The following is a 19,908-nucleotide window of genomic DNA, read 5'->3' on the forward strand; positions in this document are numbered from 1 at the left end:
AACCTAGGACCTCATGCAGGCAAGGCAAGCGCTCTACCACTGAGCCACCTTCCCAGCCCCAAGTCCGTGAAATTCTTATCTCCAATAAAACACCAGAAAACTGGAAGTGGTGCTGTGGCTAAAGTGGTAGAGGGCTAGCCTTGAGCTGAAGAGCTGAGGGACAGCGCCCAGGCCTAGTGTTCAAGCCCCACAACTGACCAGAAAAAAAAAAAAAAAGAATAGAAAGGAAGCCCATAGGACATATATCAAAATTATTAAGTAATTCTAATCAGTTGTTAACATGTCTCCTCTTCTGAATTGATGTGGAAGCCTTCAATATGAGCTGCAAATTTGAAATTCTTAACTCCTCAGACTATGGTACCAGAGGGTGGAGAACTATGTTTCTAGACCAGCACAACACAGGAAGAACACAGGGCTGTGTTAATCGGGTATTTTTGCCTTAGTCCTTTTGACTTGTTTTTCTCTGTTGTCAACACCAATGCCTGCCAATGTTGGAGGATATTTGTGTCCAAGAGCAGAGACTCAGCCCAGAGAAGGTGAGTGAGTTCTCTTTTTACACAGAGCTCTGGATCTCCAATCTGGAGCGGGGACATTGAAATATCTTCTCTTTCTCCTCACTCATCTACTTATTCATAACCAACAAAGAAAGGGTTGCAGGTGCTTGCCTAGGACTTTCTGTTCTGCAATGGAGATGCCGCCTGTGTTTTTGTTTCACAAGGACAGTTAGAGTTGATTTCAGTGTTGCAGTGGGGAAACAAAGGTTATGGGTAAGAAACCCCAAACTTGGATGCAAATGATGAAGCCATTTTAAATTTGGTTCAGTGTAATCAGGTGGGGGAAATTCTATATTTAGAAAGCACCAATCATTTTGAACCATGTCTGAAAAATAACTACATACAAAATATCTGGCAATACAGCATTGTCACAGTTGTAAAATTTGTGCCTCCCCAAACAAAGATATTGAAAAGTTAAGTTTCTCATGGTGACGTTAATACATCCGCATCACATAGCACATGCTGTACAATTCCGCATCATAAATAATGGATTTACAGGCTTAACCACTATGAAGGAATAGTGCATGTGTGGAATGTGGCTGAGTTAATGTCACTGTGAGACCCTTAGCTATGGCCAGAGGGGTTTCCTCAGCCTCAGGCTGAGGCCTAGCTGAGGAGGGGGCCAGCTGGAGAAAGCCACCAGTCCTGGACCTACTACCTGGTTTTGACTCAAGGGTCTTGAGACCTAAAGCCACAAATCACAGGAAAAAAAAGAAATTGAGCATTAAGTTTTTCCCAAGATTATTATTGACCAGAACTGTCCAGAAATTGTAAGATCTTTGTAAGTATCGGCTAGGGCCATGGTGAGCTTGGCGATATGTGGCATTCATTTTGACTGCTGCTGTTTCTTCAGGATGGGGAACTGCTCCTATCTAACTATCCCCAGAGCTGGAGGGAGTCTTTGAGGGAGGGGTTCAGTGGCAGGTGAGTGTGTAGATGGTGCAGGATTTTCACTCAAGTCCATAAGGTCCCTGAAATAAATGACCCATATGCTACTCTGTAGAGGAAGAACTGAGTGTTAACAGCCTTCAAAGGTAGAAAATGAAGGAATAGGCATGTGTGTGTGTGTGTGTGTGTGTGTGTGTGTGTGTGTGTGTGTGTGTGTGTGTGTGTGTATGTGTATGTGGACAAGATGGATGGAAAATAGGAAGTACAGGCGTGTTGTGCTACTCTGTGTCATGCTGGTCCATCAGTTAGAGGCCACCAAAATAGATCTCAAGGCTGATTCCCAACCCTCGATCCTAATGGACAGCTCTGCCACCTTGCGCTCTTTCTCTCTGGAACTGGTTGGGGTGCTGCTGTGGTTCCCTGGTCAGCTGAAAGGAGAATCAAGCATTTCAAGAATGGTGTGATTAGTTTCACTGTAAGTTGTACATGTTTTGTGCATGCTGCTGGGTCAGGGTCTCTGAGGACACTTGAAGATGGAAAAGACTTCCAGCCATTGGTCATATGCCCATGTGCACATGCATGTTCTTAAAAGCAACCCAGGACATCCCACAATGCCTTGCTCCCTGGTGCCTTCTGAAGGAAATTCTACAAGCTACTTAGAAAATGGAGTAGGGTCATTTGTGGTCAGGGAAGGCAGCTCTAAGCTGTTTTTCAAAAGTAGGGGAAAGTTTAGGCAATAGAAGGAGTAGAGCCATTCACAGAGGATAAAATTCCACAAGCCCTGATATCCTTTACCCTTACAGGCAGCAACATGTTTAGCACGTTTTGGTCTGAATCCAAGTCCAATCTCCATTCCAGCTTGAATCCTGGTCAACTCTCTTACTTGTCTGTCTCACATGTAAGAGTTGAGAGAAGCATAGAGACGTCATTATGTATCCAGAAACAGGCAGCCAGCCAGCCTTTGCCACAGGGATAGAGCACCAAATCACCCAACCAGCCTTCCTGCCACAACAGACTATGCAACATATCTGCTTGGCTTTGTCCCCTGGCTTCCCCACCCCGAATCCCCAAATAAGCTTCTCAATTGGGTGCCTGCCTCTCTGTGGATCTACAGATGAGGCCTTCAGAAGGCAAGTGGTTAGGTATGGCTTTCCTGAGACTGGTTGAGTGGCTTACCCTTTGAAGACAATTCTCCTCCAGCAGCTGTGGATCCCCGGTGAGCAACTTCCTCTCTCTGGCCCCAGTTTCTGAATTGGACACCCTGAGAATGGAGCAGATGATTGAGGAGTTCCTTCAGCTCAGAGCCTCCTGCCCTTCAAGGCAGGTGGAAGCAGGTTGAGAGGCAATGGGGTAGAGCAGAATCGGGAGGAATTCCCCAGAAGAGGCTGGTAGGGACCACACAGTTCCCCATTCTGGGGCCACCTGTTTGGAGGATGGGGTGAGAGGCTGGCCCTGGAGGCTGCATGGATGGGTAGCTTGGTTTCCCCAGGTGTATCCTCAGGCCCCTGGGGGTCCAGAGCTGGAGAAACGTGAAGGCCTTATTCAGGCCTCTCTTGGCGTAACAGCAAAAGTGGAGCCTTGCTTTGGGTAGACATCTGCTGGACCTCTTGTCCTGTAAAAAGGGTTGTGTCTCCACTGCCAGGGTCAATAGGCCAGGAGACACAGAACAAGGCAATTGCTTAGGTATCATTCATGGAAAATGAGGTACAAACACACCTCATACACACAGTAGTCAAGGCCAGAAAAGCCTGCATATGCTGCTGCTGGCAGACCTTTGACAATCACCTGTTCCCTGTCTTTACTTCGCAGAGAAGATGAATCAGACCACAGAGAGATATCGTGTTCAGGGTTGCATGGCTTGTTAGAGATCTGGCTGCCGTTGACCCTGACTTCTCTCCCACCAGACTGAGTGGCCAAGGTGGCTAGAGCCTGGTAGTCTATGTAGAAAAGTGTGGTGCCCTTAAAGCTCAGGTTAATCTCTAAGGTATGTGTGAGGAAGTGAGAGTCTGGAGATCTAGGTGGAGCACATGTTTTCTGCTCCAGGCAAGGACAGAAATAGTTGTAGAAAAGTAGCCAACCAAAAAAAGCACATATTTAAGCTTTTTAAAAAAAAATGTGTATAGCCCCACACCAGCCAGATTAGGACCTAAAAGGAACTTGGATGCATGCCCCTCACCTAGCAATCACACTGCAGCTGGCCAGGCCAATTTACCTCACAAATCAATGGCTAAAACAACCAAATGCAAGCTGCTTCGGGGGTAACAGAATCTAAGAACATATTTATATTTGCATAAAAATTTGGAAGGATACAAAAAGCTAATGGAAGTGTTAACTGAATACTCACGTGATAAATAAGAGGTGAGATTTTTGTTCTTTGTTTCCTTTAGAAAGAAAATCATTTTGAGCTATGGATGTATTATCATTGCAAAATATGAATTATGAGACCATACAATGGTGAAGTGAGTGGTCAAAGGCATCCTGGAGATCTGGCATTCAAGGAGCTTTCTCAGTTTTTTTTCAGGCTCCTGGAGAGTTAGAACTGGAAAGACTCAAGATATCATTGTGTCTGTTTCCCATTCAATGCTGGCATGTCTTATACAAGTAAGTGTCCCTAACTTAGTAATTTCTATGTTCTACAGTGCTGATCTACAGGGCCTCGACAAGTCTCGGTCCTCCACAGTCTTATGAACATAAGTGCACTGATGACAGACATAAATGCCAGGGAGAGTCTAAGAGTCCTGTGGGAAAGTAAGGTGCTAAAGGCTCTGGAAGGAGGATAAACTTAAGCATGGTAGTTTAGATAACATCTGAAGTAATCTCCAAGGATGGGTCACATCATACATTTCTGATCATCACAGGTCCAGAAAGAGCAGGTAGAGAGAACATGAGTGAAGACCTAGGCATGGGCGTGTTCAGGGAGATCAGGTATGGTGTTCTAGTAAAATAAACGTCTGGGTGTGAGTATTTGTAAATTATATGGAATATCAGTCTAGGGCCCTCCTTCCCTCCCTTTCTTTTTCCTTTCCTTCTTCTCTCCCTCCCTTCTCCCTCCCTTCTCCCCCCCCCAACTTCTTTCACTTTCTCCAATAGAAAACGGAGAATAAAAAAGATTTATGGGCAGCTGCTTGAGTTATTCATCTTGAAGGTGTCTAGAGAGTGAGCATCCTTTCTTCATTTGAACACCCATGAATGAGGCCTAGTGGAAGCCATTGGAACTGATCTGGGGTTTCAGGGACAGGAAAATTTTGGGGGCTACTGTGAGTGAAAGGGTAGATGGAACCAGAAGAGGAGCTTGAACATGAGGCAGTGCGTACAGACTATGTAGAAAAGATAGCTCTAGCGCTGCCAGTGTTATTAAGGATAGGTTGGTAGAAGGGTTGCTGGAACCAAGGTGACGGGTTAGTAGCCTTCTTCTTGATACTGAAGAAAGTCTCTTAAGGCACTGACTTAGATGGAATAATAGGATAGAAAGAGTCGTGGGAAAGCCTCCTTCCCCTTCCAGCCATAAAGGCCATTTTGCTTGGATTTGTACAGTTTTGACTCATTTTAGCAATTTAAGGGGAAGAGGCTATCCTTAGCTCAATACTCTTAAAATTTCTGTTTGTCATTATTTTCCTAGGTTTTTCTCTATTCAGCAAGGAGTGGCAGCTGTGGTCAGTCTCTTTGGCATTTGGGTCTGTTTGCATTGTAGTGGTAGAGGGATAAACATACCCATTCTTGGGCATTTCCTGCCAGGCTAGAGATCTGGACAGGGTATGGGAGAGATTCTCACTGGGTAGGGAGAGAGAGGGGAGCCACTGAATTGCTAAATTCAACCTTCTTGTTTTATATGAAAGGAAACAGCCTCAGAGAGTTAACCTGCTTAAATCATGTGAGAGGTGGCAACACAAGATCAGAACTTAAGTTTTTTGACTTTAAGTCCGAGATTTTCTGTTTAGCCTGTCTTACTGCTGATTAATTCTAACATTTGCTGAGCACAGACTGTGTAGCATAAACTGTGTTAAAAGTCTTCATTGATATGCTCTTTAATCCTTGACTAGCCTATGAGGTAGACTGTCATAGAAATTTCTTCTGATGAGAAACTGAAGGTTAGAGAGTTTGTTATTTTCCTTGAGGTCACATAACTTTGAGTTTGAGAGTGATAATTTGAATCCAAGTCTTTCTGGCACCAAAAATATGTCCAAGTAGAAGAAATCTATTTAAAATTATTTATTAAAATATTTATGACAACCCCAGTAGAAATTCAATTTAAAAAAATGCCAGTTCTAGCTAGGGCTTTGAACTCAGTGTCTGGGCCCTGTCTGCTAGCATTTTTGCTCAAGGCTAGTACTTCACCGTTTGAGCCACAGCTTCACTACTGGCTTTTTTGGCAGGTTCAGTTGGAAATAAGAGTCTCATGAACTTTCATGCCTCAGTAGGCTTCATACCTCTATCCCAGATCTCAGTCTGAGTAGCTAGGATTGTAGGTGTGAACCACTAGCACTTGGCTAGAATTTCGATTTTTAGCACCTGTTAATTTTGTCTACCTGTTGAGCAGATATATAATGAGTTCAATTATATTTGTAAATGAACTTACAAGTATTGTAACAGTTATCAAGAAGCCTAATGGAAATCAGAACTTTTGGGAAACAATGGTATATGTGTGTTGGTAAAGTATAGTGGGGCTGAGTTTTAGAACTTGTCACTTATAAGGTAGTAGAAGGTATAGGTGGAGTGGTGGCTTGGGAACTACATCTAGTAAGGACACAGTGTCATTGTTCAGTTTTTGAGCTCTTAAAGTTTCTGTCTCAAATTGACCCATCAGCCTATAAATGAATAGTGAGAAAGTCACATGTATATCCCATCTGCATAACTCATGCCTTGCTCCCCTGTAAAGTTTTCTGCTTACACTAGTATTTCTGGTCAGTCTGAGAGGTTGCTTGTGTGTAGACACATTTTGTAACCTACTGGTTACAAAATGCCCATGACTGCCTTGTGTTGGGCTGCTCTTCCTGGTGGTATTCTATTCTGTGGTCCGCTGCTGTGACACAGAGCGTCGCTGGGGGCTAGGGTCCATAGGAAAGGTTGGTGCTTAATCTTTTTTTGTTAAGGCTGCTTGAGCCTTGATATGCTACAGTGCTTAGACAAACAACTTTTGAGTATCATTTATATCTAGTAAGGTGTCTGATGGTTTGTTGGTTTTGGCAATTTCATATTGCTTATGTGATCAAAAGTTTACAGAGTATATACCAAGAATTTCTTTTGAATCTCTTAAGATCTAATCCCCTTGTCACTTAGAGGCAACTGCTTCCTAATTTTTATCATTGTAAATTAGCTTTCTAACCTTATCTAAATGTAAGCAGACTACATATATTCTTGGTGTCTGTTTTCTTTCACTTAAAAGACTGTCTTCAAGATTTTCCCAGGTTGCTACCAGTATCAGTAGTTGTCTCTTTTAAAACATATACTATCTGGAAAAACAAATTGTTTAAGGGATACAGGTGGACCCATTGCAACAATGAGATGTACAAGACATTACGTTGAAAAATGAACTTTACAACTTTGGTGGGGGGGAAGGGGGAAGGGGGTACAGGGAGATGGGGAAGAGAAACAAAGGAGGAGGCAAAAATGCTTGATAAGAAATGTACTCATAGGGCTGGGAAGGTGGCTCAGTGGTAGAGCACTTGCCTTGCATGCATGAGGCCCTGGGTTCAATTCCTTAGCACCACATAAGCAGAAAAAAAAAGGCGGAAGTGGCGCTGTGGCTCAAGTGGTAGAGTGCTCACCTTGAGCTGAAGAGCTGAGGGACAGCGCCCAGGCCCAGAGTTCAGGCCCCACGACCGGACCCCCCCCCCCCCCAAAAAAAAGAAATGTACTCATTACCTTGCCCATGTAATTGTAACCCCTCTGTACAATATTTTCACAATAAAAATTAAATAAAATATGCACTATTATTATTATTTTGATTATGATGATACTGTGGTTTGAACTTAAGCCCTCTTGCTTACTCAGCTTGCTTATTTGCTCAGTTGGCACTCTGACACTTGAGCCACACTCCAGTCTTGTCATTTACTAGTTATTTTGGAGATGGAGTATAGCAAACTTCTCTGACAAGCTGACCTCAAACTACCATCCTCTGAATCTCAGCCTTCTGAGTAGTTAGGATTACAGGTATTTGCCATATACATATCATTAACATGAATTAATTGCACATAATAGTTCATTATCTATATTGTTAAATTGTGTTCTACTATATGGCAGTGCCACAATTTGTTTTTCTATGCTCTTGTATTTGGGTAGTTTCTGAGTTTTATTATGTATATAACTGCTATTAATATTCTTATACCATGCCAAGGTGATGATGGCTCACACCTGTAATCTTCGCTACTCAAAAAGCTGAAATTTTACATTCACACTTTGAAGCCAGCCCAGGCAGGAAATTCTGTGAGACTCTTATCCCCAACTGTCTAGCAAAAAGCCCGAAGTAGAGCTGTGGCTCAAGTGATAGAGTGTTAGCCTTGAGCACAAAAGCTTAGGGACAGCACCCAGGCCCTGAGTTCAAGCCCCAGGCATGGCACACACATAAAAATTCTCATACCAGCCTTTTTGTGTAATCATATTTTCATTTTTTTTGTGTATAAATGCCTAGTAGTAAATTGCTGGATCCTGTCTGTTTAATTTCATAAGAAATAGCCAAAGAGTTCTCTAAAGTGGCAATGGCATTTTGTACTTGCCACAAGCAATAGGTGAAGGTTCTATTTGCTCTACCATGCTTTCAGCAATTGACATTGTCAGTGTTTTCCATTTCAATCAGGCTAGGGTATGAAATTAGTTTGCATTTTCATGGTGATGTTGAACCCTTTTCATATTTAATTAGCCATTGTGTATCTTTTTTTGTGAGGTATCTTTTTGTGAGGTATCTTTTTGTGAGGTATCTTTTAATGTCTTTTCCCTACTTTTAAAACAGAGTTCTTAGTTTTAAATTTTATTTATAATATTTTGAAAAACATTAAATACTTAGAAATCTTTTGAAAAATGTAAAGGGCATAATCCACTTGCAGAAAGAAATGAAGAGGTAAATAAATGGAAAGATCTACCATACTCATGAATTAGAAGCATTCAATCTGTAAGCATTATTTATGCTAGATACATGTCCATTGTAAGCTAGATATGTTGGTAAATCTTTTTCTCCATCTGTGGATTGTCAGTGGCATTTCTTAATGGTATCTTTTGGTGTATAGACTTATATTTTATCTTGATAATGCTCTGGTTACCATGGCTGCATAACAAACTCCCTTTTTGGCCTAAAATAATGGCCATATTTATTATGAACACAAGTCCTTAATTTTGTTTTTTTAATTAAAAAAAATTTTTTTTGTCGGTCGTGGGGCCTGGGTGCTGTCCCTGAACTCTTCAGCTCAAGGCTAGCACTCTACCGCTTGAGCCACAGCGCTACTTCCGGCTTTTTCTGCTTATGTGGTGCTGAGCAATCAAACCCAGGGCCTCGTCATGTGAGACAAGCACTCTACCACTGAACCACCTTCCAGCCCCCAAGTCTTTCATTTTCATAGAACTTAGTAGAGATTTGTCTCAGCTCTCTTTGGTTCCATGGGAGATGGCTTACACATGGGGATGAAATCATTTGAGGGCCTGCCATTCACATGTCTGGCAGTTGATTCTGTGACTTAGACCTTAGGTGGGGCTGTTGGCAGGAATTCTTACCATATGACCCCATGTTTGGGCTCAGAGGGTGAATATCTTAAGGAAGAAAGAATCAGATTGCATCTGTGACCCTTTTACCAAGTAGCTGTAAAACTCACAGCATCGTATGTCCTTTACTCTCAAGGCATTACAAACTCACCCTGGCTCAGAGAGGTGGATTCTACTTTTTGGAGGGAGAAGGGCAAAATTTTAGAAGAGTATATGGAACTGGAAATATTGACGTAATCACTTGGAAAATATAATTTGATTTTTGCAACTTCTGGTAAGATTTTCGTTCACCAGAAGCTGACTCTGACGTTTATGTATAGTCTGAAAGCCACTTATGGTGAATTGTTGTTTTATAGGAATTGAATTAAGATTTGAGGTTTTTTTTTTTTTTTTTTGTCAGTTATGGGGCTTGAACTCTGGGCCTGGGCGCTGTCCCTCAGATCTTCAGCTCAAGGCTAGCACTCTACCACTTGAGCCACTATAACACTTCCAGCCTTTTCTGCTTATGTGGTGCTGGGGAATCAAATCCAGGGCCTCATGCATACAAGGCAAGCACTCTACCACTGAGCCACCTTCCCAGCCCCAGATTTGAGGTTCCTTTGTACAGATATCCAACTGGTCCAGCACCATTTGTTAGAAAGGCTTTCCTTTTTAATAAATTTTGAAATAAACTGACCATGTGTGTATGGGTTGGCTTATAGATTCTTTGGTTCTATTGGCCTATTCATCTAACTTTCTTCAGTACTACACACCACATACACGACAGCTGATACTTGGTTAGGGATTTTATTTTATTGTAAAGATGATGTAGAGGGGTTGTTACAGTTACATGAATAAGGTAATGAGTATATTTCTTGTTGTTTTATTTTGATTTTCAGTATACATTTTTTAGTATAAAGATAATGTACAGAGGGGTTACAATTACATGAGTAAGGTAATGAATACATTTTCTATCTAGCATTGTTACCTCCCCCTTTGTTTTTCCCCTACCATCCCTTCCCTTTCTCTTCTCCCCCGCTTCCCCCCCCAAGTTGTAAAGTTCATTTTAGTAACTCTTTTTTTTGTTTTTGTTTTTTGGATCCGGTCGTGGGGCCTGAACTCTGGGCCTGGGCATTGTCCCTCAGCTCTTCAGCTCAAGGCTAGTGCTCTACCACTTGAGCCACAGTGCCACTTCCGGCTTTTTTTCTTTTTGGTTATGTGGTGCTGAGGAATCGAACCCAGGGCCTCATGCATGCAAGGCAAGTGCTCTACCACTGAGCCACCTTCCTGTAAAGTTCATTTTAACATAGTGTCTTTTTGGTGGTGGTGAGTGTGGGCGTGGGGCCTGAACTCTGGTCCTGGGCACTGTCTCTCAGCTCTTCAGCTCAAGGCTAGAGCTCTACCACTTGAGCCACAGTGCTACTTCTGGCTTTTTCTGCTTATGTGGTGCTGAGCAATCAAACCCAGGGCCTCATGCATGCGAGGCAAGCACTCTACCACTGAGCCACCTTCCCAGCCCTTCAACATTGTGTCTTGTACATCTCATTGTTACAATGGGTCAACTTGTATCCTTATTTCAGCATTTTGTTATTTCCTTTCCCCTCCCCAAATTAGAAAAATGTATATACAAGATGCAGGGCACTGGAATCAAATACAGTGAAAACAGAGGTTATACCATGGGAGAAGAACATACAAAAGAAACAAAAAAAAATCACATAGTACATTATAAATACATTAAAAACAACAGCAAGAAAGATAAAACCTCTTGTGTCCCTATCCTGGGGTTCATTTTACTTAGCATTCTTATATGATCATATGTATGTAGCTTTTGACCTTTTCTGCTTGTCCTAGACATATACTAGTTATTGCAAATAAGGGACCATGGGACCTATGTTTCTTTGGGCCTGGCTTACTTCACTTAATATAATTTTTTCCAAGTCTTTCCATTTCCTAACAAATGAGGCAGTGTCATTCTTTCTGATGGAGGCATAGAATTTCTATATGTGTGTGTGTGTGTGTGTGTGTGTGTGTGTGTGTGTGTGTGTGTGTGTGTACATATTTCACATTTTCTTGATTCATTCATCTACTGAGGGGCATCTGGGTTGGTTCCATATCTTAGCTATGGTAAGTAATGCTGCGATTTGGTTAGGGATTTGGACTCATATTGGACTCACTCCAAACCCAAACATTTAAAAGCATCATCCAGTCAGAAATGGGCAAATGTCTGCTTCCAATGGAGATGATCCTGCAGGAGTCAGCCATGGGGCCAAACCTAGCAGTGGATAATCCTGTTTTTGATACTAATGCTCTTCCTCTGAGTACCCCATCTTACAAACCACATGGTTGCTTCTTACCTTGAGAATTCATTTTTTTCCTGAATAGTAAAAATCGGGTGTCAGAAATTTTCTACTCTTTTGCAAATATTCCTGCATGAAATTTGGAACATCCCCTCCAAAAGGCTCTGTCTAATAACTGGATTTATGGAAAGGGATGGACAGCAGATTGTCCAACTCCGCCCATTTACCCATCCTCCACTCATCCTTATTCTATATAAGACTTTTCTCCACACAGAGACAAGCACACACTCAGGGTCTTCTTGACACTGTGGTGCACAAGGAAAAGCTGAAGTGTAATTAGTTAATAGCAGATCTCCTCTGTTAATGGAAAGGGCATTTCAAACTTATGCAAACTGATACAGTGGGATTTGTCAGAAACCATCAATAGAATGCAACAGAGATGACTCACGGGTCACTATCCAGTAGAGGCAAGGCTTGTCTCATTTGGGGATTGAGACCTAGAGTGGCTGTCCAGATCACTGCCTGGCTGGGATATAAGAATACTGGGGAAAGAAATCAGAGATTCCCCTTTGTGAGCATCTTCCTCCTAATAATATCTACACTCTACAACTGCTGCAGATCCAACAGCATTATTTCTGTTTTTCTTCATTCTAACCTCTGAGTTATAGTTGAGAAAACTGAGAAAGAAAGGTTGAGTCAATGGGTTGGGTTCAAATCCTAAGTTAATGGTAGCATAGGATTTGAATCCAAGGCTTCCTGACATTGTGGCCTAGGTGGCTGATCACCTTGCCTGGTGCCTTTTCACTCAGTAATTGAAGTACTGCAGTACAGTTCCACCCGAGTTACTAAGAGAAAGTGACACTTGGATCTTATGGAGGTTGGTTATTAATCACCACACTTTTTTTCTCTTCCTGGACTATATTGCCCAGACTCCTCCTCTCCCTCTTTCCCTTTCCTTTTTCCCTCCCTTATTGGAGGGAGGCCTTTCAGTCCTCTGGGGAAATCAAAATGAAACAAAAACTAAATAAATAAAAATCAAAGCAAATCAAACACAAGTTTTCTTTTGTTGACTGGATGTTGCCTGAAATTCCACCAGGAGGCATTGTCTTTTCAGTCCAAAGGTCTGTGTTACACAGATTCTTGTGGCAAATGACACTAAGCTACTTTAGTTATTATGTCTACAGAGGTTGGTGACAAATTTGACTGGGATTAGTGGGGAGAGAAAGGACTGAGATGTGGGTGTTTGGAAAAGCTTGAAGTAGAGACTGAGCTAGGCTGGGAGAAGGAGGGCAGTGGAGGGTGGAGGGAGTGGAAGCTCAGCCTGGCCCAGGTCACCTTTTGAAGCTTTTCTGTAATGTAGCTTTAGCTAGGTGTCAAAGGACCGTCACCTGCATATCTAACCAACTTTAAGGAAGGGCTGCCCATCACTTACAGGGTTATCGTGTTGAAAGAATGAACTCTTGATAGCCCAAGAAGAAACAACCCCCACCTCCCACCCTGTCACTAAAGACCAGCAGAGGAGAGAGTCTCATAGAAAATCAGCAAGTACCAAAGGTCAAAGTTCCTGTAGGTGCCTGTTCCTCAGCTTAGCCCTCAAAACACCCATTTTTGGCATTCTTGTTTTTATGTGATGAAGATGACTCTTATTTGAAGAAGAAAGTGAATTTATTACATGGTATTTAGTCATCAGACTTACTGGGAATGGCTGGGGGGAGTGAAAGCAAGTTCAAAGTCAAACTTCCAAGAAAATTTCCCCAATCACACTTTAGAATTGTAAAAAACCATCATTGTAGCTTCCAGGAACTAGAGGGCAGGAAGTTGTCAATTCTGCCCTCTTCACAGTAGCCTGCTGAGGCCTGATTCCCTGCTGCTTCCTGTTTCAGTGAAAGGGATTTCCCGAGAAGCCTGGTTCCTCATGTTGCCTACTGCTCCATTTCTGAAACAAAAATCTTATGTGGGTCTATCACCCACAAAATGTGCTGGGAGGTTTGGAACCAGCCAGGGAAGACAAATCTGAAAGACTCTTATCTACAGTAAGCCAGCAAAGGGCCAGAACTGTAGGCATGGGTCAAGCAATAAAGCTCCAGCTGTGAATGAAAAAAGTGGAGTAAGAGCTCAAAGCCCTGTGTTCAAGCCTCAGAACCCCACACAAGCACACCTCTTCCCATGTGGATGTGTATAAGACAGAATGCAGTCACAGGTCTGCATTCTGGATATATAAGATGTTGGGGAAGTGAGTTGTAACTGTATTGGGGAGGTGGGTGGATGTCATAGGACTTTTTCTCAATATAGAGGACTGGCAAAGATAGTCAATGCTCCCCAAAGGCAAAGACCTTATGAATTTTCAAAGCCTTTGAGCAAAAGGCTTTGATTGGCCCCTGGAAAGAATGATGGTAAGGATGGTGGCCTGTCTAGAAATGATCAACAGTGACAACATAAACCGGGCATGGCAGAAGGGTGTGTTCAGGGTGCAACCTGGGAGGTGCCCAAAGCCGGCTTTCGTTTGCTGGCTCTTGACAGCACTTCACCCTGCAAAGAGAGCAAGCCCTTCATGGGAAATGACGGGGAATGTCAGAAAAAACAGAAAAACAGAAAAACAAAAAACCAGCATCTGAGTTTGGTTTACATGGGGTCTTAATTACTAAGTTATCCTGATGCTTGCCTAAACCCACAGCTTAGAAAAGTGCAGAATTCTTTCTGAGCAAGCTCTGTAAACAGAAGCCCATAAGTGCCGAGAGGAACCAAGGAATGTTTTCCATTGATCCTGTGCTGGACAGCAAACAGATGTGTTCCTCATTCTCTGTTCTCTTGAAAGGCCTCTTCCCATCCTGGGTTAATAAACTTCAGGTCTTAGGGAGATAGAATCCATTTCTATTTTCTGATATAATTGATGCCATCTACAAATTATGACTAAAGGAGCAAGTCATTAGGACACCTATCTTAAACCATTAGAATTCCAAAATAACGCAGCCACGAAACCCACAAAACAGGTAGGGATGACTTTGGTGTTCCCACATTACTTTTCCACAGGGGACTAGCTTTCTCAGCTGGGTTGGGTATAGTCAGAAAACAATGTCAGTGTCTGCTCCAGCATGGTCTCAGGTAGCCCCTGCTGACTCTCTCGCACAATCCTTTGTGCCATGATGCGTAGGCTACTATTTACTAGTCCCATCCTGGCCTTCCATCCTTAGAGGTAGGCATGTCCTCCTCCCCCATGAAGCTATCTCATGGCAAGCATCCTGCTGGCAGCTTCAGACTCCTTTGTGAGATTTGGTGCAGAACAGAAGTCCTAGAGCACATTTGGGATCTGATTTTTGGACCACATGACCCTAGCCAAGCTTTATTGCTCCGGCTCTTCAGCCTGACTTCCTTTAAATTTCCTTGTTAAAAGTTTCTGTTTTCCAGCAACATATAACCCCCTTTTTCTACTTCACTAACCTCAGTGGTAGCTCTTCCCATGTTAAACAACGGTCTGATTTGGCATGGAAAAAAGCAGTCAATTGTTTCCTTTAAATCTTAATGTTTTCGGCCCCAGGAACATTTGAAGGGCCTATTTAATGAGAAGATTTCTGGTGAAGCGTAGGTAAGATCTTTGAGGCTCTAATTGCTCCCTGGAGAAAGCTGTCAGGCTGCAGTAACCTCGTTCAGGTTGTGTACTTGGAGCAGAAGAGCAAAACAAGGCAGAAGTGAGAAGCAGAGGTGTGGGGGCTCCTGTCACCCAGACTTCTGGGATGCACAAGTATTTTTTTGGAGTTGCGCATTGCACTGTCTCCAATACCTACCTGCTGGTTGATTGCTGTGCCCCCACATGGCCAAACAAATGACTTACTTTTTCTTGGGTTTAGTTGCCTTCTAATTTGGAACCCAAATTACAGCGCTTTCTTCTTCTAAACTAAACCAAACCAAACTCCAAACTCTATTTTCCCTCCTAACCCTTTCTTAACTTGAGCTTTTTATTTGTGCAGCATGTATTTGTTTATTCACCCCACAGATATTTGTTAAGTGCCTCCTGGTTTCAGGCACGGTGCTAGACCTGGGGGATACATCCTCTTATTCACTGTAGACTTGGAGGCAATAAAGAATTTCTGTGCAAGGATCAAAAGAATTGGGGCCCATCCCATCTGCTAGTGCCTCCTCAGGTGGGACCCTCATTAGAATGTCAGCCCTGGGGTCCCCACCAAGCTAGGGCTGGACACGGTAGAATGGGGGAGTTCTGTCACACAATAACCAGAATAGTCACTGTGTTCTGAGGTTCAAAAATGACTTTTCATTTAATTGAGACAAAAAGCCCTTTGTGTGGGCCTCCCTCCCTCCCTCCAGCCCTGCAGAGGCCGTGTGTTCACGGTGACAGTGGGTCCCTGTCACCCCAGAGCTGCCTCAGATAGAAATGCTGCTCATTTGCCAGTGGCCACCCGGTCTTGTGACCATTACCCAGGCCTAAGTAGGTTTGGGAGCCAGACCCTCAGAATTAAGTAAGAAAAATGAAGGCACAAGCAGGGTACACCGGTAACCCAGGCAATTCAGTCCTCTCTTGATGTGATGGAGACAGACCTAAATTGGGAAGTATTTGGCTGATGGAGAGGGAAGATAAACGTTACGGATTTGATGTAATCCCAGACCTCAGACTTGAAACCGTGCTTGACCCTTCCCTTTGAGTGCTTTTATGCAATACTACTGGACATGTAGTAACAAGAAAGGAAACGGAGGAAGGATATCGGTTCAGCCATATGTCAAGTTGGCAGAGAAAATGACAGTGAGAGTAAGGCAGGAGTTACGCATTGAGTCAAGGGTAGAAACAATAAAAGAAAATTCTCTAAAGTTAGAGCTGGCATGTCTTTTAGGAAACCAATGAGCCAATGTGAGGGGGAGGTATTCCATGATAGGATTTGAGGTCTGGGAATATCATCTGGATGTTTAGTAATAACAATATAACCCTATGGCCTAGAATTAAATGTACAATACTGTACAATAATTACAAATTGTATACGCAAGAGTTCTCATGAGTGTTGGGAAGAGTGACAGTTACCACCGTATCTGCAGTTCACACAAGGCAACTGAGGCACAGGAAAGTATGTGACTGGACTTGGTTTTATATATGCATTTGCACATGAACTTCCACACTGGTGGCCTCTTATGCTTAAGTACATTTTCAGTTTTTGTCTCATTGGACCAACCCAGCAACTCTGAAAGATTGTGGAAAGGGTATAAAAACTGAGTACCAAGGAAAGGCTGAGAATACATTGTAACTCTTATTTACTGAGTATTTATTTTGGGCTTTATGTATGCTATCTCAAAACATGCAGTCTTTCAAAGGTTGATATCATTTTTTTCTGCTTTGGAGATGGGAACTTAAACTGTGGAAAGGCATGAGATATACCCCAGGGCCATCCAGCTAGTAAATGAGAGCCAGGCCCAAGTGTCTGACGCAAAGCCTGGGCTATTCCCAGACAATTCAGGTCTCCCACCACCTGCTGGCCTATTGAGGCCCGATAGCCAGTCAGGTGAAGTCAGCACTGGATCCTCAAGGTCTCCATTCTTAACATTTAATTCAGACCAAGCTCTTTATGCAGCTGCATACTGGCACATCTGGGGCAGTCACTTAGTGCCTCTCAGGTCTAGCTGCCACATCTGCAAAATAAAGAAGAAAAGTGTCCCTGCCCTCGGAAGTTGTAATGAGAACTGATGGTTTGAGACAGAATCCAGTGTATTTGTCTTTCAGTGAATGATGTATTCTCTCTTCGCCCTTCCTTCCCCTCTCCTTCCGTCCCCTTCTCCTTCCCCCCCTCATTTTATCCCTCCCCCCTCCTCTCTCCCTCTCTCTTTCACTTCTTTCTGTCTGTTCCTCTCCCCCTCCTCCTCCCTGCTTCTTGCTCTGGCTCTTATTCTCTTTCTCTCATCCCACATGCAACAAATAAATAAAGGTGCAGAACAGAGCATCAGTTCACATTCTCCAAGTTCCTCTTTGGCCTCTAAATTATGTATCATCCAGGTTCTTTAGAGAAGCAATGAAGGACTGGCAAACCTGAGCTGGAGGACAGCCTGGCAGGCTGGAAATGTTCAGGCAGAAGCTGCTGCTACCGTCAGTGGCAGAACTGCTTCTTCCATAGGGGAATTGCACTTGAGTTCTTTTGGCTTTCCCACTAATTCCATACACTGAGAATAATCTCCTCTATTCAGACCGATTATATCCACAAAAATCCTACATACATTGTGTTGAAGGATTAGGCAGCCCAGTCTAGTGGGCACAGAAAATGCAACATCATGGATGTCATAACTGCCCTTGGAGCAAAGTTCCTGTTGAGAATCTTTCTTCTTCCTTCGTGTGGCATGACGGGTCCCTTCCTTCTGCTGTGTAATGTCAGGTTAGGCTGGTTCTAGCAATGGCCCCTCACTCATTCTAGATACCTGCAGGTGTTCTTATCTCCATCTGCAGGGGGTCTCTTCCCCAGCTTCTATTTTACTCCCCATTCCAACCTGTCCACCCTGCTGAGTTCTCTCCCAATTATCTGGTCACCCTAACCTGATACCTTGCTGCCATTCTTGACTTATTGCTCCTTTTTTCATATTCAACTGGTCATTCTACATATGAACTATCTTATGCACCTATTTATGGAAATATTTACAGATCATCTCTATCAAGTTATGTACTAGGGAGCATGTCCCAGCATTGGCACTATGGTGCTGTAGGTCCACTCATTCTTGGTTGTGGTGAATGACCTGTGCATTGCATGATGCTTGGCAGTGTCCTTGTTTTTATTAGTTTGCTAGGGCTGCTGATATCAGCTACCAGATTGAATAATAGAAATCACAGAAGTCAATTTTCTCACAATTGTGGAGGCTGGAAGTCCACGATCCGTTACCAGCGGTGTTGGTTTCTCCTGAGGTCTTTCTCCGTGGCTTGTGAATGGCAACCTTCCTGTTGTCCTTACATGGCCTTACATGTAGGGATAGCACATCCCAGGTGTTTCTCTTCTTGGGATTACAGTCATATTGGATTAGAGCTCTGCCCTAAAGGCCTCATTTTCACTCCATCACTTCTTTAAAGACCTTTTCTCCAAATAGGTGCATTCTGAGATTCTGAGTGTTGAGCCTTTCACACATGGCTTTGAAGGGAAGACTATGTTCGAGCTGGTATGAGCTGGTATCTACCTACCAGGATGCCTGGCTGCTATTCTTTCACTGCAGTTTCAACTCAAAGTGGACCAGAGTGAGAAAACCAGCTCTGTTCAGCAGAAGTTTTGAAAACTGATTTCACACTACAATCATTTGGAGAAATTAGAACAAAATCCAAAAGTGAAGCCCAGTGAGATATATTTTTGTAGTTGCTACAAAAGATTCTAACTTGCAGCCAGAAATGAGACCCTATCTAGGAAAGATAGAGATTAAGTAACATAGTTCAGAATTCACATTTTAAAACACAATGAAGATTGTGCTATACAAATTCTCATGAGTATACAATTGATTGTGATGTAATTTATTCAATCAAGGGCCTAGTATGTATTTAGTATGTATTTCAGAAGGTTCAAACTCATCTTGTTGCTTTTCTTTGCCCTTCCGCTCTTCTTCTCTCTGGTACTAGGGATTGAACTCAAGGCCTTGTGTTTAGACTTTTCCAGCCACAGTCCCAGTCCTTTTGCAGACAGGGCCTTGATCTAATTTGACTTTGGTTTGTCTCCTACTGTGATCTTCCTACCTCTGTCATCCTAGTAGCTGGTACTGCAGACATGTACTATGATGCTTAGGTAGTTTTTAAGACAAGTTTTCAGTGACATTTGCCTGGACTTGGCTTAAACTTTGACTCTCTGGTCTGTATCTCCTGAGTAGCTAGGATTACAGGCATGAACCATCCTGTATGGAAACAGTTTATTGTTTAATTTACTAGATTTATCCTTTGTTTTGACATTGAGTACCATGTTTTTTTTTCTTTCTAAGTTTTAAATATTTCCATTGTGCTTTTGAGTAAAAGAGCACTATCTTGGGGAGAAGTTACAGCTTTCCAACATTTAATCTCTCTCACTATAGACCTTTGCAAAGCATGCCATTTTCTTGATAAAACTTCTGCATATTGCTTGTTAAATCAACTTCAAGTTTTTTTTTATTTTTGTTATTAGAAATGGGCTTCTTTACATATTATATTTATTAGTTGGCTATTGTTGCTATCATTACTAGTTATTTATTGTTTCAGATGGATTATGTAATTGTCTAGTTTACTGCTAGATGGATTATCTTAACTTTTCAGTTTATGCAAGTAATATTAATTTGGTCTCTTCAGTACTTGCATTTATTATATCTTCTTATTTTACTGCAGTAGCTAAAATGTCTAGAAAAAAGACATAAACTACAGGAGGAATAATAAGGATACTTAACCTGCCCTTGATTAGAACAAAGTTTTGTAAGGCTATTTATTGTGCTGTTTTTGTCTTTGTCAGATTTTGCTTTGGAATCATGTTAACTTCTCAAAATAACTAAAGGAGCTCTCAAAAAAATAATATAGTCTTAAA

At 42.5% G+C, this 19,908-nt stretch overlaps 1 long non-coding RNA gene across 2 annotated transcripts in view; it reads left to right on the plus strand.

Annotated features, from left to right (window-relative positions):
• The first annotated feature begins 433 nt into the window (after positions 1–433).
• LOC122117497 overlaps positions 434–19,908 on the plus strand; it is a 296,650-nt gene continuing 277,175 nt past the window's right edge. Inside the window, exons 1-2 of one of the 2 annotated variants that reach the window (XR_006149175.1) lie at positions 434–536; positions 3,953–4,043. This is a non-coding gene — a long non-coding RNA (uncharacterized LOC122117497). Of the gene's footprint in view, positions 537–3,641; positions 3,801–3,952; positions 4,044–19,908 lie in introns of those variants that run through there. The other variant, XR_006149174.1, reaches the window with a different exon arrangement.

The sequence above is a fragment of the Dipodomys spectabilis genome, unplaced genomic scaffold, assembly GCF_019054845.1.
Source record: "Dipodomys spectabilis isolate Male_0828 unplaced genomic scaffold, ASM1905484v1 ptg000141l, whole genome shotgun sequence".
Classification (NCBI taxonomy): Eukaryota; Metazoa; Chordata; class Mammalia; order Rodentia; family Heteromyidae; genus Dipodomys; species Dipodomys spectabilis.